The sequence below is a fragment of the Mizuhopecten yessoensis genome, unplaced genomic scaffold (assembly GCF_002113885.1).
Source record: "Mizuhopecten yessoensis strain PY_sf001 unplaced genomic scaffold, ASM211388v2 scaffold9761, whole genome shotgun sequence".
Lineage (NCBI taxonomy): Eukaryota > Metazoa > Mollusca > Bivalvia > Pectinida > Pectinidae > Mizuhopecten > Mizuhopecten yessoensis.
The window spans coordinates 197,135-203,595 of NW_018408209.1; the positions used below are offsets into that span (position 1 = coordinate 197,135).

General features: G+C 39.5%; 1 long non-coding RNA gene across 1 annotated transcript; it reads left to right on the forward strand.

The window, feature by feature from the left end:
- The first annotated feature begins 12 nt into the window (after positions 1-12).
- LOC110458770 lies at positions 13-5,818 on the forward strand. Its single transcript, XR_002463825.1, has 2 exons — positions 13-106; positions 4,441-5,818. It is a non-coding gene; the product is annotated as an uncharacterized LOC110458770 (long non-coding RNA).
- The last annotated feature ends 643 nt before the right edge of the window (positions 5,819-6,461 follow it).

Below are 6,461 nucleotides of genomic sequence, written 5' to 3' on the forward strand. Positions count from 1 at the left end.
ACACACGAGAAGGTCAACATTTAGGACGATGGAGTCAAAGGTCACAAACTGATAGTAGGTCCACCGTCAGCGGTCGACACACCTACAGATTTTCCCTCTGTGCAAGGTAAGCAAGATAATTCTTTTAATAATTCAATCACAATTATACTCTAAGTTATCATTATACATACCTTAGGCAGTAAAGTGTTTTATAAATGTCGTCAAACTGTGTATAACATCTTAATGTGTACGTTGACTTTCATAGGCAGAGCCATGCATACACACGATTTACTACGCATACATAGATGGTGTCTATATGCATAGTGTGTGTGTGTGTGTAGCATTTATCATTTGCTTAATGCCGTTGACACTTGGCCAGACAGTACATAGATGGACATTGTATCAAACGTTTCTAAAGCTATCAATATAAATAAAAGTATACCTTTTTCTGTGCTATACCTCAGTTTTCCCTTGAAAACTAGTTGTCATTTTAGGCACAGGGACCAGATAAATAATACGCAGTGTTTTCTATAACAAGAGAAACAACATGCAGTGTTTTTTTAACCAGAGAAACAAAACGCAGTGTATTTGCTAAGACCGTTTCTGGATGTGTAAGAAATACAGACGTATTATCAATCTGGTTAAAATCTGAGATTAACACCCGACAGAGATACATATTAAATTCCCTAGATTATCCAATCCTAAAGGTTTATTTACTCTTGGTGTACAATAGGAAAGCTATCGTACAGTGCCCCACGTAGTACTGATACCCGGCCTATTAGCAATGTCCCGTCGACAGAAGCTACGTTGTCGCACCTATGGCCCGTGGTCCCTGAGATTCACACACGTGTATAGACATGTACGTATACGTAGCTTTAATTGAATGTCACTTCAATGAAAATCGATGTGTGAGAAAGTGGGACGATGTCAGGCGCGTAGGTAGCCCCTTTACCATGTGTAAGCCCCGACATGGGGTTGCCAAAGCCACCGCCCCCCCCCCCCCCCCCCNGGAATTAACGGGAGTGGGTCTTCCCCCTCCCGTAAAGGGGGTCTGGGGGGTCCATGAAAATTTTGTTTAGAAAAGAAATGTATTGTCTTTCATAAACTAATAACCAAATCGTAAACAAGACCGTAGTTTGGGTATTACTGGACCTTTGAGGTCGAGAGAGTTAGGGGCCGGACGAGCCCCCCCTGGGGCAAATCCGGCCCCTACCAGGGCAAGTATGGCATGAAGGATAGAGAAGTCAATTTACTAATAAGTGTATGGAATTTCATTCAATTCTGTTGGAAAATAAGTACAGAACAAATCAGTGAATACAAAGAAAAAAATGCTTAATTTTTGCGACGTAAAAATATTATTTTTTTGGTCAATTGTGTGACGTTATCAATAGTGACGTCACTTGGCACAGTTGCATTCGGGGTGGCCGAATGTGCCCCGGCAAAAGGGACCGAACGTGCCCCAAATTGATATTTTCATAAAAAAAACCACATTGATTGTCTGTGTCCACTGTGCCATACTCGGAGTCGTTTGCGCCAGGCGTGAGTTTCTCAATTTACTCAATCGAGCAGTTTAGTTCCGCCTGGAACTGTTCATTAATGCAATGTCCATTTCTAAACTTCATACATTTTTGTACTAACTATTAACAATGTATCATATCTGAGGAATTACATATGTATACTATATATTCAAAACTTAAACTCCACTTTATAGTATCAACAAGAAAAAATAACGTCATGAAAACCTATACTTGTCAAAATCATGTGCAAGCCCGGGCTTATTGGCTTACATGGTAGCTACGCGCCTGGATGTCCTATAGATTTTGTGTATTTATAAATACTCGGCAGTAGTAGAGCAATCTCTACCCAGTAAGTAAGTAAAAGGAACGACAACTCTGGATAAAGATCGGTAGAAATGTTGCAAAATTTAAATATGTACGTCCCCTATTTCCTGGGGGAGGATCTGAAATAGACATGGTCTGTCTATGGAAATAGGTTGAGTGTCGTGTTGGGCTATTTTTTTTCTTCTGTTGCAAAACATCTGATAAAACATTTGTATTAAGATAGATTATATTTAATAAATAATAGGCATACTATAGAACTGTTTACGTCATAAATGTTCAGCCAGCTACAAAGAGGTTTTACATGTTTTCTAACGCTATACAAGAGATGTTTGGAAATGTTCGAAAGAACACGTTCGGTACCGACGGATTAAGGCTGATGCCTATAGCATACTTTATCACTACATCGAATGTCACGGTTAGCAAAGTTAATCAATAATGTACCAAGCGATGTGTAAGCGTCGCACATTTACAATAACAGTAGAGAACTGTTTCATGTTATATAGGTACCGGTTTGTCTATACTTTTTGATACAACCGTATATGACAAGTGTGAGTTATCAAATCTACTTCCGATCCCACGTTTGTTCCTTAAACGTTAAAGGTCAGAATAAAGGACGCTGGGTGTGAGGATATGGAACGAGTGCCTGTCGCCCGACAATATAATATTTAACACACAAGTTAAGTGTACAGGAAAGTCCTACACATCACAAGATACAATGTTCACAGTCTATCGGCCGATAACCTAGTACAAGGGTATCCCACAATACGCCTTGTAACAGTGCTACAGAAAGCCTTGCTCAAGTCCGATGTTTTGTCAGGACTGTCGCTGTTGACACACACGTGTAAGACAATTGGTAGGGTAACCCATGGTTTATATAAATGTTACACTATTAGTGTAAATTGCTAGTCCGGTCTGAGGAGCTGCCCACTACGTTCGTAAGAGGCGACATATGAGGGAACCCCCTGCATAATTGGGGATTTGCTTTTGTGCCCTCTACTTGCCGACTCAAAGGCGACCAAAATAAATCTGCTGCACCCATTTCAATAGTTGGTATCTTTACATATATTTGTTTCTACGTCTACCTACCTTTTATTTCCTTGCCTTTTGCTTGGCAACACCACACTTTTGGCTTTTATGTTGAACGTTCGCCTTGATGAGGAAAGCAATGGGTTCTGTCCTAAGGCGGGACATAAAAAAGTCCTTAAAAAGGGTAGTTGTTATTGCCAGTTTGACGTTCAGCACGTAGGGCAGCAACTGGTTCACCTGTTGTCAGTATAATGTAACCAGGTGGAATGCTGTGCTGTGTGCCTTTAGCATGATATTTCAGTGATATAGCACTATAAAATGACATCAAATCCACGCTATCGTAAAGTGGTAATTACACCAGTATACCCTGTCTACAGCACACATACACAAATCGGCGCTATCGTAAAGTGGTAATTACCCCCAACATACCCTGTCTACAGCACACATACACAAATGCACGCGTACACTTACACAACACACATGGAGGCATGTCAGTGAATGACCTTAGCTGTTAATAGGACGTTAAACAGAATAAAATAAAACAAAACCATAACCCTCTGTATTTACATTACTGGGAATCCGTGATGACCGAAGATTCTTGGGACCTCAATATATTTCACATTGTTTACAAATCTTGTCAAATTTCTAAGCCGTAGTTTTGTTGGAGCCTGAATGTTGGCTGACCTTTGACCTTGTCATATAGGGCTCAATACGGGCAGGCTTTTTCTCATGTGCAGCTGCAATGGCATTCGCTTGGTACATAAAGCTGATCTGTACGACTCTCTTTGTTCTCATTTTGTTAATATCCAACTGTGGTGGCCATCATTGATACAATAATTAGATCATTGATGTTTATATATAATCTGGCATAACACTGGTGTGCTATAATAATCAGCACAGTGTCTGTGTCGACAAAATCTGACGTCATTCAATGTTGTTGTTTTGATGTTACAATTGCACGAATAAAAATAAATTGAGATTTCTCACAAGTTTTCTCTTTTAATATTTTTTTCCCATTCTAACTGAATTCACTTATTGTATTATTTATTAACAGTCGGAATATGTACTTAGTTTTAAAACAGCTGCTCGTAAGGAACAGCCCAGCACTGTTAAGGTCAAACGACATAATTATATAATTAGGACAGTAGACGAAGAAGTGCACAACCAGAACGAAACACAATGAGATATCGATAGAACTGTTGCAAGGGACATATTATCATGGCGAATGTCTTCTGAATAGAAATTATAATTCAAAACGATATAATGTTTGGTTTAACGAATGTACATCGTGGCCTGTTCACATGTTACTATTTTGACATCATACTTCCCAGGCAGAAGGTCAGGACTGGTAATATAAGCATAATGTACTGGTATAGACCCTATCACACTGTAAAACGTATAATGAAATAAACTTAAACTCGCCAATTGCAATCACTGGAAGATATCTTCCTTCACCAGTGATTGGTACATGTATCTTTTGTGTGCATGCGTTTAGAAAAACAAAATGGAAATGTTTTGACAGATGGAATGATAAAAGATATTTGTTTGTTGTTTATAACTTTTTACCAATCCATATTTACTTCCTATTCCACAGAAACAAGTAACCAAACGTTCAGCATGGCTTCAAAGAATCCGCCCAAAGCATGGTCTGCAAGCAGAACGTCTGACTTCCAGTTCCGGTTTAGAGTTACCGTTGCAGCAATTGCCATCTATTTCTTAGTTGGATATAATTTCTTTCCTTTTCAATTTCCGGTAATGAATTCGATCACTGAGAGAGTAGTTTTCACGTTGCGATGGCAACTACTCGGGGGCTTGACCTTGTTGATGGGGATGATGGGGGTCATGGCCGTTCGGGGTCAAAGCGACGCCGCGGCGGATCCCGTGAAAGGAAATGCGGAACATCTGACTCAACTTCCGCAGAATATTCTACAGAACACACTAGAACAGTTCATCTTTCATTTCGTCGGACAAATCGTCCTGTGTACCTACCTGTCTTCGGAATCGATGAAAGCTATTCCGTTACTCGTTGTCCTTTTTGTCGTTGGAAGAATCCTCTACAAAATTGGCTACCAAATAGAACCAATGAAAAGGACGTTTGGTTTTGCCTCTACGTTCTTACCTACCTTGGCAACCTATGGATACTGTCTCTACTGCCTAGTGATGTATGGGCCAGGCTATGGATTGGGGAAGTGATGACGTCATCGAATGACAGAACATAGTGAATGTAGATCATTAAATACATCTACTTACAGTACACTGTGTTGACAATTATAAGATTAATAAATTAAATAATGATTAATTAACTCATCACAATTGTTTAATCACGTACCGTCTGATCTGTTTGCATCAAGATGATTTTTTTTTGTTTATTTTTGCATCCTTATTTTTATGTAATTTTTCAAAACACATGATGAGTGTGATATTCAGGCATGGGGCAATTACATTTACAATGTAATTATTTAAATTACACATTACATTGGAAAAGTAGCATTACCATTACCATATCACTGATATTTAATTATATGATATAGGAGAATCGTTTTCAATATAAGAAATACAGTTTTTGTTGTTGTAAGGTCAACTAGTTCGAATATTATCCCAAACGACTGAACAATAGTTGTGTTCATGTTGTCCACAAGAAGCTTATTTCTGTATATAACGGATAGTAAGATTTCTGTATAGATCGTGAGATAGAGAGAGTGTATATTCAATTGTTCCCAGCGCTTACTACAAACATAAACTATCATCAATGACTCTGTCTTATGCAACTGGAAATAATTGGGAATTTGAATAGAAAAAATCTAGACATAACTGTTAAATCAAACATTCACTGTTATCGGTAACGTTTGTTATGCTCAACTATCTTAACCGTTTTGCATGGAAATTGTCTAAAATGTGAAAGTAGCTGCTTTATTATTTTTAAAATGCTGTACCTACATGTATGTAACCAGAATAAACCTTTTTTTATGAAAGTCTGTATTAAATACTTTATTTAACAACGACGACGACGACGATGATGATTGATGACGACGACGACGACGATGATTGATGACGACGACGATGATTGATGATTGATGACGACGACGACGACGATGATTGATAACGACGACGACGATGATGATTGATGACGACGACGATGATTGATGATGACGACGACGACGATGATTGATGACGACGACGACGCCGATGATTGATGACGACGACGATGATTGATGATGACGACGACGACGATGATTGATGACGACGACGATGATTGATGATGACGACGACGACGACGATGATGATTGATGACGACGACGACGACGATGATTGATAACGACGACGATGATGATTGATGACGACGACGACGATTGATGACGACGACGATGATTGATAACGACGACGACGACGATGATTGATAACGACGACGACGATGATTGATATAGACGACGACGACGATGATTGATGACGACGACGACGACGACGATGATTGATGACGACGACGACGATGATGATTGATGACGACGACGACGATGATGATGATGGTGATTGGTGACGACGACGACGTCGACGATGATGGTGATTGATGACGACGACGATGGTGATTGATGACGACGACGACGTCGACGATGATGA